Source organism: Gopherus flavomarginatus, unplaced genomic scaffold (assembly GCF_025201925.1).
Source record: "Gopherus flavomarginatus isolate rGopFla2 unplaced genomic scaffold, rGopFla2.mat.asm mat_scaffold_83_arrow_ctg1, whole genome shotgun sequence".
Taxonomy (NCBI): Eukaryota; Metazoa; Chordata; order Testudines; family Testudinidae; genus Gopherus; species Gopherus flavomarginatus.
The window spans coordinates 422,456-437,997 of record NW_026115164.1 but is presented as its reverse complement, the minus strand read 5'-3'; the positions used below and the strand labels follow the sequence as shown (position 1 = coordinate 437,997).

The 15,542-nt window shown below is 49.1% G+C and overlaps 2 non-coding genes across 2 annotated transcripts; one reads left to right on the top strand and one right to left on the bottom strand.

Annotated features, from left to right (window-relative positions):
* Nucleotides 1-12,208: 12,208 nt before the first annotated feature.
* Nucleotides 12,209-12,280, bottom strand: TRNAG-UCC (transfer RNA glycine (anticodon UCC)). Its single transcript has one exon. It is a non-coding gene; the product is annotated as a tRNA-Gly (tRNA).
* A 2,790-nt stretch (nucleotides 12,281-15,070) lies between these two features.
* TRNAN-AUU (transfer RNA asparagine (anticodon AUU)) lies at nucleotides 15,071-15,152 on the top strand. The gene has a single exon. It is a non-coding gene; the product is annotated as a tRNA-Asn (tRNA).
* The last annotated feature ends 390 nt before the right edge of the window (nucleotides 15,153-15,542 follow it).

Sequence of the window (15,542 nt, the reverse complement as noted above, 5' to 3'; positions counted from 1 at the left end):
CGAGGACAAGGAGGGGGAAAAAGGCCTTGCAGCTGTTGTACAATCATCATACTCTCAGCAGAAGGGTCCGGGGAGCTCTGCTCTCAGAACTCACAAGATGGCAAAGCTCAGAGCCCCGTTCCACGGAGTCAGACTGTGATCAGCTCACAGCGAGGGGGAGCAACACCCCTTCCTTGGTCTCTATGCCAAAGCTTCTATCAGCTCAGTGTCCTTCCTGCAAGAGTCGGCTGCTGAGAGGGTTGCGATGGGGTAATTGAAGACAGAGGAGGATTGTTCCTCCTGGGTTTTTATGTGTGTTTCTGTGATCCTGCTGGAGGAAGCATCATTCGAGTTTGTTTCAGTGGCTTGTGTAGAGCTGAGGTTGTGACCCTGAGTACAGGGGTTCCTGCACTCTCTGTTCTTAACCCCTCAGGGAGTGGACAATGGAGCAATGTCAGAAAGTGGATAGAAAGTAGCCTAAGAAAGTGTAGCATAAGTGGAAAAAAAAAACATCAGCTCTCTAGTGGTCTAGTGTTTAGGATTTGGCACTTTCACTGCCATGGCCTGGGTTTCCCAGTCAGGGAAAAGTAACTTTAAACCAAAAAAGCTTCAGTTATTCTTCACTTGCAATGTAAACAAGCCTGTGGTTTTTTCCTGATTCCTCCATCTTCCCAGCGTCTCCATGGCAGGGCTGGCTCCAGGCACTAGCGCAGCAAGCAGGTGCCTGGGACGGCCAATGGAATGGGGAGGCTTCTGCGGCAGTTGGGCCCTCTCAGTCCCTCTCGGAGGGAAAGACTTGCTACCAAAAGTGGCAGAGGTAGAGCTGCCGCTGATTGCAGCTTTTTTATATTTTCTTCCACTTGGAGTGGCAAAAATGCTGGATCTGGACCTGCTCCATGGAAAACAATTTGTTAAATCCCAGATGAGTGGAGTTCTATCAGTTCTCAGCCTGAGTCCTTAGGTCTTAATCCTGAGGATATTGTCCCATCATGGGGCCATTTCCCTCCTCTCTTTCATACAGAAGCACAATTTTCCTTGCACAGACACAGGAACAGCAAGATCTTTCTCTGTCCCTTGTGCAAAGCAGGGGGCCAAATTCCATGGAAACAATGGATGAGTTGGGGCCCTGGGCACATCCAGACCTGGCAGTGAGCTGTTCCCTCCCCTCTTTCTTTATGCCCCTGTTGTTATTTCATGGATTGTCTGGGATGGGGGAAAAGCTGAGTTCACTCCAGGTGAAGGGTAAAAAGGACCCTCAAAGTCTCAGGACCCAGCCCCTGCTACCAGGATCACCGAAGTGCTGGGGATTTGAGTAGGAAAGGGACTGTGTGAATTGTCAAGGTGGGGAATGAATAACAATCTACAACTAGATCCACCTCATTAACCACGGACACAGGCTAATCCTGCTGCAGATAGAAGGGAAACTGGGAGTGATTCTTTGCTGTGCAGCCATGGAAACAATGACCCAATTGCACCGCAGTGAATGTGCTGGGGAAGCTGGACTTTACAGGCAGGTGGCAATAGCAGATCCTAGAAATAATTGGAGCTTCCCACACCACTCCTGCCACCAGGGTCAGGTGTTGAGCGACTCACAGCGCCCCTCCCCTCTCATTACCTTCCAGCAGGAGGTGGCCGCTCTCCCCACCCAATGCGGGGGAGAGGGATGAGTGTATCTCTGCACCCTGAGTCCGGGGCACACACTCTCTCTGCCCCACACATCAATTCTGGCCCTGCTGAAAAGTGACCCTAAGAACCAGCAGCCTCCAGGACAGCAGGTTTGGCCCTCAGAGCAGGGAATGTGTCCTCTATGCTGCTCTTAGGCCACTGGATGCTCTGGGACTAGGAGGGCTCTGAGTATGAGCTACAGCGTATCTAGGGATGTAACTCAGTGATAGTAGCATATGCTTTGCATGTATGAGGCCCTGTGTTTCCAGGTTCTTTGTTGCACTCTGCTGCTTTGCTCATGGCCAGCTGGGATGTGGCCCAGCAGTCTCCCTGCAGGAGTTTTAATCCTGCTGAGTGAGGGGCACATGCCAATTGAATGCAAGGTCTGGGGGGGTTTCTGCTCCTAAGTCACCTTGGTACATTTAAGATTCCCATCTGCTTTGCTGCTTGGGACAAGGGTAGATGAGAAGGGCGAATCCTCCAGCACTGGAGGGAAAGATCCCATCTGCACAGACAGAGAGGCAGACTAGACTTATTTCTTGTCTGGGCCCAATCTTTTCTCCTGGTATAGCCCTTGTTCCAGCTCAGGTGATAGCTAGGGGATGTCTCATGACTGCAGCCATGTTTGTTCAGTTCCACCCCCTTATACAGCTTTGTTACAAGGCAGGAACCTTTTGTCTCTCTCCTGTGGAAAAGCCCCAGGTTTAAGATGGATTCCTGTACCAGGTGACATGGAACAACATGTCCTGTGAGACCTCAAGCCTTCACTCTTCTTGGCCTGACTCACAGATGGTGCAGGACAGAGCCATCTGCAGTCAATTGTCCTGGTTAATGAGAGCCATCAAGATTCCAAACCACTATTAATGGCCCACACTTTGCATCATTGCAACAGGACCTCAGAGTTATAGTTCATATTTCTAGTTTCAGATACAGGAATGATCGGTTCATACAAATAGGATGAACACACACAGTAGATTATAAGCTTTGTAATGATACCTTACAAGAGATCTTTCACATGAAGCATAGTCCAGTCACTTTATATTCACACTCATTAACATATTTTCATAAAATCACATGGAGTGCAACTTCACAGCAGGGAAAGGGTTTTACTAGGACACCTGGGAGCAGTTGAGTTTCATGTACAGGCTGTAGTATTAGTTCCTCCAGGTTTCTCATAAGCACACAGGGACCTTAATGGATGCTCTCGATACAGGAATGGCCCAGACACGATAAAGTGATGGCAATTGTATTTTCCTTTTTTATTTTTGCATTTCCAATGACATTTCTGTCTGTGATTTTATTTTGCTTTGTATAACTGTGTTTTCTCCTGGATTTGATATTTAACTAAAAAAAGAATAATGCCTCAGGGCAGTTGATGGAGGATCAGGCTGGGGCTAGGACTGCTAAGAGAGCGAGAGTAGCAGGTTTTCTGTACTGTTTCTCGCTTTCTTTTTCTTGATTAGTTTCTCTTCTGCACGAAATTTGCCTCTTTTACATGTGAGCCTGGTTAGCTCAGTTGGACATCAGACTTTTAGTCTGAGAGTACAGGATCCAAGTCCCTGGTCAAGCAGACACATAGTTCCCCCTGTGATATCCCTCGAGAACTTCGGAAGGACTCTTCTTGACTTCAGTTTTTCCTTTTCAGAAATTAGCCTTTCCTAGGAATGGCCCTTTACTGCCTGGGACTGAAGATGCTACTTCCTCACCTGTCCATTGACCTCGCAATCTGGAGGAAGAAAGGCTTCTGGGCCTGCAGCAAAGCTCCGTGCGCTGAATTTTTGAACAAATGCAGGACTAGCCAGAGATGCATGTTCCCACTGAGTCCTCCCTGCCAGAAGTCAACAGAGATCAAAGGCTCCCAGGCTGGTCCCATGGTTTAAGGGTCAGCACTCAGGACTTTGAACCCTGAAATCAAAGTTTAAGTCTCAATGAGACCTTGGGGTCCTTTGGTTGCCGGCTAACCATCTTGGGATTTCCAAAGCTTCATCCTGCTCTCCCAAATGACATGGTAGCCTGATCTAATATTTAACTAAAAAATAATTTATCTGGGCACCAAATGGAGGAGCAAGATGGAACTAGGGCTGCTAAGGGAGCAAGAATAGCAAATTTTCTGAATTTTCTGTCCTCTTTTTCTTGACTAGTTTCTCTTCTGCATCAAACTTTCCTTTCTTTGTGTGAGCCTGGCTAGCTCAATTGGTAGCACATCAGACTTTTAATCTGAAAGTCCAAGGTTCAAGTCCCTGGTCAGATAATGAAGGGGACTTTTCCTCCTGTGGTATTCCCCCCAAAACTGAAGAAGGCATCTCTTTAGGATGTTACTTAACATTGCTCCCCCTACCCCTGCAGGGCTTGGTCCCCTCTAAGAAGGGCCATGTACTGCCTGGGACTGAAGGGGCAACTTCCTCACATGCCCACTGGCTTCTCAGTCTGGATTAAGAAAGGCGTTTCTGGGAGCTGCAGCAAACTGCTGCATGACAACTTGGTGAGTAAATGCAGGGCTGCCCCCACAGGATCATCCACACCAGAGCTCAGCACAGGTCTGGGGGATCCCTATTGGTCCTATGGTATAAGGGCCAGCACTCAGGACTTTGAATCCTGCAATCTGAGCTGAAGTCTTGTTGGGATCTGAGGATGGACAATTTCTGTGCCACAAACCCTGCTGGGTCTTCCAAGGCTCTGTCTTGCTTTCTCAAAGGCCATGAAAGCCTGTCTTTTACCTGCCGGCTGTTGTGACTTGAGCACAAGAGGGGACGTTTGATCCAGAAACCTGGCCGTGCCTGGAGTCCTGTAGGTAGGAATGCGATCTGCATTTCCTCTGAGTCCTGAAGCTGGGCTGCAGCCTGGCCTAGGAGGCAGCCCTATTGGTTGACCTACTGGCCCAAAGTCACTTGTGCAGTGTTGGTGTCCACAGGAATACTGAAGGGCCTAAGGGAGGGAGGCTCAATACTCTCCCCTATCAGTCAGGGAGGAAGAGAAGGGCTCAAGAGTGGGCAGGTTGATGGCTGGGCCTTCTAGCATTCGGTTGGGGACGAGGTGGGGAATGCGAACTGGGAGAAGCGGTGGCTGGCCTGTTAGGAATATCTCAGCCGGTGGCATAAGTGGACCTTGTCATTAGCCTACAAAGTTGTGATGCTCAAGACTTATCTTTTGGCTGTGGGAAATTTCCTCAGCCATGTGTTTCCCCCTGCTCCACGAGTGCTGCTGAGACCAAACAGGATGGCCTTCCTAGCCAATGGGAGCTGCGGAGTTGGTACTCAGGGCAGGGGCAGTGCATGGAGATGCTTCCCCACCCTGGGGGATGCTGGGACATGCCAGCCACTTCTGGGAGCGGCACGGAGGGACAGAGGTTGAGTGGGCAGGGAGTCACATCAATGTTGCTGGCACATCTCTGCATGATTCCCATGGCAGCACCAAACAAGGGATGTTTTCCACTGCCCAGGAGACCCAGCCAGGGACTGATGTGCTGGAGATATGTTGGGAAAGGGACTGTCTGAATTCCCAAGGCAGGGAATGAACAATCTACAGCAATATAATTAACCACAAACACACTCTAACCATGCTCCAGCCAGTAGGGAAATGAGCAGGAATTCTTGCTGTTCAGCCAGGGCCAAATGTACAGAGCTGCACAGCAGTGAGTGAGCTGGGGAAGCTGGTCTGAGCAAACAATTGGAAATGACCCTTCAGTAAGAACAGAACCAGATTGTAGAAAGGCCCCTGTGTTAAGTGGTTGTGGCTGAGGGCTTAGGGAGCTGGGGTATGACACCATAGGGGTCTTTCTGTGGAGGTTTGATTCTTGCCAGCTAGGGAAGGCTTGTGTGTGGTGTCTTCATGGCTGTACTTTCAGTGATGCAGGTTTCTCTATCCCATTGTTCCATGGGCATCCTACTAGATTGCCAACTGCCTTTCAACTGCAGTGTGGAGACTGTGTATGGGGCGAGACAGTGAATGTGTCGAAGTACGTAGGAGCAGATCATTATTATCCCTACTTGAAAGAGGGAGAAGCTAAGGCTGAGAAAAGAGAATTAACTTGTCTTAGGTCACACAGCCAGGCAGTGGCAAAGTTGGGAATAGGACCCAAGAGCCCTGATTTTCAAACTAACCATCAGATCTTGAATTTCAGACATTGAATGACCTGAGTAAAGTGCTCTCAGATGAGCTCCAGACCAACAACATTGCACAGTAATTATTCAGCAAGTATTTGAGGAGAACTGCAATGTTACAGAGAATCATGAACTGCTCAGAGACAATTAATGCAGAGAAGCAGCAAAATTCATCAAACATATAACTGGTTATGACTTATTACCTTGGTCTTCAAAGAGAACAACAAGGACCTGAGTCTCCTCCCTGTCAATAATCCCCTGCTCAACCAATCAGGGTAGAGACTAAGGATGGGAGGCTGAGGGTTCTCACCACAGAGCCCAAAGGATGGCCCAGGTCACTGGTGGGGATCACTGCCCGAGCACTATTTCAGCCCCACATTTTTGGGTGGACCTCCCAGAGTGGGAGCTGCAGAGTATGTCTACACTAAGGGATTATTCTGATTTTACATAAACCAGTTTTGTAAAGCAGATTGTATAAAGTCGAGTGCACGTGGCCACACTAAGCACATTAATTCGGCGGTGTGTGCTTCCATGGTCAGAAGCTAGCATCGATTTCTGGAGCACTCCAGTGTGGGTAGCTATTCTATAGCTATCCCATAGTTCCCGCAGTCTCCTCCGACCCTTGGAATTCTGGGTTGAGATCCCAGTGCCTGATGGGGCAAAAATCATTGTTGCGGGTGGTTCTGGGTAAATGTCGTCACTCATTCCTTCCTCCGGGAAAGCAACGGCAGACAATCATTTCACGCCCTTTTTCCCTGGATTGCCCTGGCAGACACCATAGCATGGCAACCATGGAGCCTGTTTTGCATTTTGTCACTGTCACCGTATATGTACTGGATGCCGCTGACAGAGGCAGTACTGCAGCACTACGCAGCAGTATTCATTTGCCTTTGCATGATAGCAGAGATGATTATCAGTTGTTCTGTACCGTCTGCTGTGCCATTGTAAATTGGCAATGAGATGATTGTTATCTGTTGTTTTGTGCTGTCTGCTGCTGTCATGGGTGATCCTGGCTGATCTTTGCTGAAGTTGGCCAAGAACGCAAAGACAAAAATAGGAATGACTCCCCTGGTCATTCCCTCCTTTACGTTGTGTCTAAAAATAGAGTCAGTTCTGCCTAGAATATGGGGCAAGTGTACTAGAGAACCAGTGTATCAGAGAGCACAGCTGCTCCATTTTGGATCCTGGAGAAATGATGAACTACATGCCTTTCTAAGGGGTGCCCCTACAGCAAACACACCTGTTGCTTCCCTGCTCCCCCAACCCTCCTGAGCTACCGTTGCAGTGTCCCCACATTTGTGTGATGAAATAATAAAGAATGCAGGAATAAGAAACACTGACTTATTAGAGATAAAATGAGGGGGAGGCAGCCTCCAACTGCTATTAGTCCAGGCATGACATTAAGCAGTGCAAGGGAGAGGAGCCCAGCATCCTGCTGCTATGGTAGTCCAGGCAGTACAGAATCTTTTCTTCACACATGAAAGGCAGCGGGCCCTTTAAATCATCTCCCAAGCCCCCATGCTGGAGCCCTGGGGAGCAAATCACTGCTGTGGATGCTGCTCTCTCCAGCTTTGCGAACACAGAGCAGGGGCGGCAGAAGCTTCCTTACAGTGGGAGGGGGAGGGGCACCGTTGTCCGAACTGTGGCACCCTTATGACACCCCTTCCTAAGGACCCTCACTCACAGCACCTCTCCCCTCGAGGCCACACCCACAGAACGCCTTTTCCCCAAGACTGTACCCTTTCCCCTCCCCTTCATCATTTGTCCTAACAGCCAATAAAGAGTGGTGGGGCCATGGCCCTCTAACCCCCCTGTTCCAGCACCTCTGACACAGAGCTAAGCAGGCAGCAGTGTGTACGTGTATGTGTGTGTGTGTGTGTGACAGAGAGTGCTGTGCTGTGCTGAGCTGAGCCAGTGAGAGAAGAGGGGCTGATGTCGGGGCTGTCCCCTGCCTCAGGACTGGTTGCTTCCAGCAGCTGTCTGAACTTAGAGACAGTGTGCCGACACATTCACTCTTCCAAAATGCACACACTGTCTCTCCTCCCCACACGCACACGCTCTCTACCCCACCACGCACATTGCAGTTGAAAAGAGCTGGCAATCTAGTAGGATGCCCATAGAACAATGGGATAGAGAAACCTGCATCATGTGATGCTGTACCAGCCCGTGAGGCATTGCAAACCCTTCCCAAAGCACCCTGCAGCCAGTTGCACAGTGGGATAGCTACCCACAGTGCACTGCTCTCTGTGGTGATCCAAGAGATTCTAGCATGGATGTGCACTCGTGACACAGGGTAGACATGCAACAGCTGTTCAATTAAAACACTTTAACTAAAGCCATATCACCCATTAGTGTAAGTCTAGCTTGAGAGTGAGACAAGGCCCAGCTCTGTTAAAACTAAAGAACCACAACTTCCTCTGTAGTTTGACTGCAGATCAAGTGGTCCTTGGTTCAAATCCAAGTACCACCTCACACACCTGTTCCTTCAATAAAAATAATTCCATTTCCAGTATGTTCAGGAACTCCACTAAATAGGGACCCCTGAAATGAATGGACACACTCAATGTTTTCCTCTGCAAATGCATAAAAATCTAGCAAACATGTCCCCCAACTGAAATCACTTCCAATCCTCTAAGTCTCTAGGTTTGTTTTCATCAATTAAACAACGGCACATGAAGACGCATTTGCAGGTCCTTGGCCTCCATGGGCTACAGTGTGCAGAAGAACAAGAACCACATCCACTTGGGAGGAATGGACTAGTCTGTATTACATTTGGTAAGTAAGTTGCCATTGGGACCGAAAACTCTACTGGAGGTGGACAGGAGCCGTTACAAAAATAAAATAACCAAGATTTACCAAACTCCTTGTTACACATTCAATCCTCTGTTTGTGCACACGGCATCAATTGGGGCTTTAATAAATGGCAGCCTTCCTTTAACACAGATCGTTGTTCCTTGTGACTTTCAGATGCATTTGAATGGCAGCTGTTTAGAGGTCATGTGCTGCTAGTTCATGAGCAGCAGCAGAGTCTCTGTACGTTTACCAACCGTAGAGCTGTGCATGTCTGCATCCAAGTAACTGCAGAGTCAGTGTAGTACCAGACAATTAATTGCACAGTTTCACTTTCCGGTCTCATTGATCATTTGGGTAGAAACAGCAATGGTTTGCTGGTTTTTGGTTTTTTTTCCCTTCATTTTCTCCTAAGGAATGTGTGATCTTGAGCATGTTATTTTAAGTTCCCTGCGGGTCAGGAAAATTCCATCTCCTTGAAATAGGTGGGGAAGTGACCTGTTTGTGTAACCTAGAATAACAGAGCTTTTATAAAGCAGTTTTGCCTTTAATATACTGGGATAAAGACAGTAAATAGTAAATTCTACAGCCAGACACCAGGCCAGGATCAATTGATGGGGCCAGGATCAATTAATTACAGAAGAAACAAACTCTTGGGAAGTAGATGTAATTTGTCCCCAAACCTTTCTTTATTCTCATATGCTCTGAGGGATTCTCTTCCAGAGGGCAGAGTTAAGGTTATCTGGGCATGTACCCTCACTCTGTATTCCCTGTTTTTCCAGAATTTGAGTTTTACTGAACTTGATGTTCTGGAAGGTAAGAGATATTCACAGTCAAAGTTAACTCTGCGTTAATAAAGGTTTTGTTAGTGGCAAATAATGAGACTAATCCCTCACTGCGGTAATTCCACTGACTTCAGTGTACTCATCCTCATTTCTAGTTCCAAAAAAATAAGCAAATTAAAACAACCTTGAGAACTAAAATACTGTGAGAAAATGGAAATTTTAGTAGCTCAAATAATTCAGTTTCTTCTGTGTCTTGTGCGTGTGTAAATGGCACAACATGTTAATTTCTAAGCACATCTTTCTTAACTTCTTCAAATATTCTGTAGTACATTAACTAGATCAAGTGGGTTGTTCAATGGAGGGAGGTTTTCATGCATTGCCCAAAACATATTTTTCATGTTATGTAAATGAACACAACTCATTGAATACAAAATTGTGTATTTCATGCCGTGAACTGAGTCGGTAGGTCAAATTAATAGGCTTGTTTTTTCTCTGTCTCTCTCCATGAAAAAAGGAAGAAATCGTGAAAATGCCCATGGAGAGAGGGTGTTTCTGAGAGCTGGGGTAGATATGGAGATATTTATGAAAGGAGGAGAGGCCAAAGTAGGGCCTTAGCTGGAACAAATGGGGAGGTTTTTTGTGCAGTTTCATTTCAGCCAGCCTCACATCCTGTAGTCCCTACTTCACCACCCCACCAACAAAGCCACCTGTGACTCCTAAGACAGCCCCACTGCAAAAACTGCAGAACCCTCAGCACTCCCTCTCCTAGCTGGATCCCCTGGCAGCCAGAGCTCTCCACAGAACTGCTGTGGTTGCTCTCCTGAGTGTCTGATCAAGGATGGCTACCGGCTTCTCCTGAGAATGCAGCTGAGAAATGACTCAACCTTCTCTAGATTCTCGCCTCTGGGCTCTGAGAAGCAGGATAGGCCCTGTATGATAAAGTCCATGCAACATTCCCCTCTCATCCCAGCCCTGGTTTGTCACTAGTAGCCTGCTGTGCCTGGGTAGCAGCAAAGGATGTTTCCCAACATTCAGGAGACCCCAGCCTGGGACTAAAGTCAGCCCAGCCCAGACCCCACATCCTAAAGTGAATAAGGAAAAGTTATTTACTTGTTCCCATAATATAAGAACTAGGGAACACCAAATGAAAGTAATGGGCAGCAGGTTTAAAACAAATAAAAGGAGGTTCTTCACACGGTGCACAGTCAACATGTCAAACTCCTTGGCTGAGAAGGTTTTGAAGGCTGGGACTATAACAGGATTTTTAAAAAACCTAGATAAATTCATGGAGGTTAAGTCCATTGATGGCTATTATCCAGGATGGGTAAGGAATGGTGTCCCTAGCCTCTGTTTGTCATAGGGTGGAGATGGATGGTAGGAGAGAGATCACTTGATCATTACCTGTTAGGTTCAGTCCCTCTGGGGCACCTGTCATTGGCCACTGTTGGCAGACAGGATACTGGGCTGGATGGACCTTCGGTCTGACCCAGTATGGCTGTTCTCATATTCTTATGAAGGGAGAGAGAAAGTCCTGCAACACAGTTTCTGTAGTGTAGTGGTTATCACATTTGCATAACATGCAAAAGGTGATTGGTTCAAAAACAGGAGGATTTACTTTTTCTGCCTGTCCAGCAAAGCGCTCCTACTGCTGCCACTGTCCTGTCCTGCAGTAACCCCAACCCCTGCATGGCAGACGGCGGTGAAATGAGCTGAGCAAAAAGCCTTGGCATCAGCAGGGGAAAGCTAGAGGGTCTTGGCCAGTCACCTTTTGAAGCCTTGTGACTTGGCCTCTTCTGCCCTTGGAGGCTGGCCTACGGAGGTCGGCTCTTCCTGCTGGCCTCCTTTGTGTGACATGCCAAAGGAGGGAGGGAGGCAGGAACGGGACAAAAGAGGAAAGTCCAGCTGAGGAAGGCAGGGCAGAAGCTAAGCACCTCAGTTCTGCTAAGTGGGGTTAGTAGAGCGCCACCATTGTTCTGCAAAGCCTGGGGAGGTGCAGTTGGCTGCTGGGAGGTAGAATCCTGTGCCTGCCTCTTGGCTTCCCAGGGATGGCTACTTGCATCCCAGGAGAAGAAGGATGGTTCTTGGTGAAAGGAAGGCAAGCAACGCTATGGGAGGAAATTTGGGTGCAGGGTGCTGGCTCTGCGCTGGGGGAGGGGATTGGGGTGTAGGAGGGGTGACGCTTAACTCGGGCAGTGCAGCTCCCAAAGTGATCGGTACAGACAACCCTGCGTCAGCAGCTCCTAGGTGGGCCATGCCAGGGTGTGTCCATGCACTGCTGCATGCAGGCGCTGCCCCCAGAGCTCCCATTGGTTGCAGTTCCTGGCCAATGGGAGCTGCGGAGTTGGTACTTGGGGCAGAGGCAATGAATGGAGACCCTCCCCCCGCCCCAGGGGATGCCGGGACATGCCAACCACTTCTGGGAGTGGCACGGAGGGATGGAGGTAGAGTGGGCAGGGAGCCACCTTAGTGCTGTTGGCACATCTTTGCACACCCATGGTGGGAGGGGAGCAGAGGTCGCCCATGTGCTGCCTGGGGTAGGAGCAGTGCACAGAGCTTCCTCCCCTACTGGGTCTATTACAGGAGTAGATGGGTGGGGTCTTTTGGCCTGTAAGGTGCAGCAGGACGGACTAGATGATCACATTGGTCCCTTCTGACCTTAAAGGCTCCGAGTCTAAAAGGGAGAGGGAAGTAAAGGAAGTTTTAAAAAAAAAAGAAACCAAACATTGTAATACAAAGATGACTCCAACAGCTCATTGTACAGTCCCTCTCCTTTCTTCCTCCATTGTGTGTTGAATGACCTGTAGGAAATTGATTGTCTCATTCCATTGATAAACTGATACAATGCAACTGAAATTAAACTAACTCCCAAGGGAGAAAACATCACATCACTGTATTGGCTGGGAATTGAACCCAGGTCAACTGCTTGGAAGGCAGCTATGCTCACCACTATACCACCAATACATTTGGCAAATGTGTCACTTATGCTTGCAAAATGAGGATAGAGCAGCATTGAGGAGATTTTCGGCCTGTTAAAATGTACTGGGTTCTCATCACTAAAAAAAAACACCTCCATCTTCACTTGGGTTTGAACCATCAGCCTTTCAATTAGTCACCAAAGTTGTTAATCACAGGGTATGTCTACACTACGGGATTATTCCGATTTTACAGAAACTGTTTTTTGGAAACAGATTGTATAAAGTTGAGTGCACGCGGACACACTAAGTATATTATTTCGGCCGTGTGCGTCCATGTACAGAGGCTAGCGTCGATTTCCGGAGCGTTGCACTGTAGGTAGCTATCCCATAGCTATCCCATAGTTTCCGCAGTCTCTCCCACCCACTGGAATTCTGGGTTGATGTCCCAATGCCTGATGGGGCAAAAACAGTGTCGTGGGTGATTCTGGGTAAATGTCGTCACTCACTCCTCCTTCCGTGAAAGCAACGGCAGACAATCATTTTGCTCCTTTTTCCCTGGATTGCCTGGGCAGACGCCATAGCACGGCAACCATGGAGCTGTTCAGCTTTTTTTCACTGTCACCGTATGTCTACTGGATGGTGCTGACAGACGCGGTGCTGCAGCACTACACAGCAGCATCCTCTTGCCTTTTGCAAGTTAGCAAAGATGGTTACCAGCCATACCGTCCCGTCTGCTGCTTTGCAAGCTCTTTTTTGATTCTGGGACTGCATGGTCACCTGTGCTGATCGGCGCTCCACGCTGAGCAAACAGGAAATAAAATTCAAAATTTCACGGGGCTTTTCCTGTCTACCTGGCCAATGCATCCGAGTTCAGATTGCTGTCCGAAGCGGTCATAATGGTGCACTGTGGGATGGCGCCTGGAGGCCAAAACCATTGAATTGTGGCCACACTAACCCTAATCCGAAATAGCAATACCGATTTCAGCGCTACTCCCCTCATCGGGGAGGAGTACAGATACCGGTATTTAGAACTCTTTATATCGATATAAGGGCTTCATTGTGAGGACGGGTGCAGGGTTAATGCTATTTAACGCTGCTAAATTTGATATAAACTCATAGTGTTGACCGGGCAGAGAGAGCAGCAGGTTTCCCCTATTGTTTCCCGCTCCTGTGCCACCAGCCACTGCCCGCTGCTGCACCCCCTTCACCCCTAACCCGTGCACCCCCTCCTGCCCCCACGTGGGGACAGTGACCCGTGTGCATGGAGCTGCAGCCATTGCTACCCGCTCCTCCCTGGAATGCTTCTCCTCTGGGCACCCCTAGGAGCTGCAGAAATGGGGGGGGGGCAAGAAGAGACATCATCTGAGTTCCCTGCATCCAGGTCACTTTTCTCAGCCAGACTGCATAAGGGGAGGGCAGAGAGCAGCAGCTTCTGATGCTCCCCTCACAGCACAGCCCAGGTGGGGAAAGTGACCAGGACGCATGGAGCACATAGAGTTGCACCTCTCTCCCCGCAACCCTCTATGGGGCCATGGAGAAGCATTGGGGCAGGGGAGAGCAGTGAGCACCTTCGCACTGCCACACGGTGCCCTTTGACCCCCTGGAGCCCTGGGCGGATGCTGGGGGGCCCCACCCCTAAGGCCAGCCAAGCTCCCCAGCAAGAACAGCAGAGAACACAAGGAGACTGGCCACACACTGAGCAGCGGTAGCCTGGGCAGCACATAATGGAGGCTTGGGTGGGCTCAGCCTCCCCAAACCTTGTGTCACCAAGAGGCAGTGGAGCCCATGACTAGGGGCCCTGGAGAAATTATGTCCCCCCTGGAAAAGTCTCCCCCATGTCAGCCCCAGGGCTGGAGGAGCTCTCACTCCGTGCTATGGCCCAGGGGCTGCAGCAGGGGCACAGAGCTTCTCTGGTCTTGGGGCCACAGCAGGGCAGGGGTAAGGAGTGACAGGGTGGGGATAGTGGGGGAAGTGGTGGAACAGAGGTGACATAGTGGATGGGGCCGTGGGTGGAAGGTGTGGCAGGGGGCAGAGCCACAGACAGAAGTGAGGGGGCCTAGTTCCAGTGCTGGGGCCCCTGCACTTGTTCTCCCTTTCCCTGGGCTTTGGCATCACTAGCCCCTGCTTAACATATAGGGTTCAGTGGTCTCCAAAATGTGGGGCATGACTCCTAGGGGGACACAGAGGAAGATTCATAGGGGCACCTCAGGGGCTGAGCCAGCCCCCATGGAGGGAGCACCAGTCAACCCGACTCTGTCCCAGCTCTTTTCCAACCCCACCCTCAGCCTGGGCCCCTGACTCCCAGCTCGGCCTCAACCCCCTTACCCCTGTCTGCACCCCTCTCTTCAGCAAGCAACACCCCACTCCCAGCCCCAGTTTTCAACTATGGCTCCAAGGGCCCACAGCCATGGATAAGAGGGCACAGTGTGAAATGTTTGGGGACCACTGCTTTAGGGTGACGTTCTGAATCACTTCTATGCAGTCCAATAAAAGCTATTCCTCACCCATCAGGACCGACTAAGTATGTTCTGCTGCCCTTCACTCATGCAGGAAGGATAACAACATTTCATACCACTCAGTGCTAAAGTGATTTGTAACCCGCTACCAGCTAAAACTGGTCATTTTGGGGAAGCGGCCCCATGATGCTGCATACCTAGGCAGAGTAGGTGTGTCTATGCAAACACGATCTGTTCCTGAAGCCTTTCCCACAGCTGGTCAGTAGGTGTGAGGGGGGAGCTCATTCAGCCCCTGCTTCCGCTTAGTATTTAAAAACACCTTAGTGTCCCTATCTCTGCTTGCCTTAGATTTCTCGTCCTGTCCATTTTCTGACATCTCAGATGAGGTGGCTGAGTGTTTAAGGCAATGGACTATTAATCCATTGTGCTCTGCGCGCATGGGTTCAAATCCCATCCTTGTCAAATGCAATTACTCTTCATTCCTCCTTTCTAGACAGCCATCTGCCCCTTTGGTACATGACAGATCAAACAAAAGCCTGCTCAGAAACCCCCTTGCTTTAAATAAAATGTCTAAATCTCAGATTTCTAAAAAAAAAATTCTCTAGCGCTGTATGTCTTAGTTTTTATCTCAAAAGGTAACAGCCTCATAATCTCCCCCAAACACCCTGAGATCTCCCCAAATTATTAAAATACCCCAGTTCTCAGCAAGGCCATGACAGTGACCCACAGCTAGAGTGTCTAGGCTAAGATGTTCTGAAGGAGGCAACTCAAACATTTTCTCCCTGCTTCCCTTGGCAAGGTCTGACTGGGAAAACAAAATTCCCCAAACTGAAAATTTTTGGCTGAAAAACC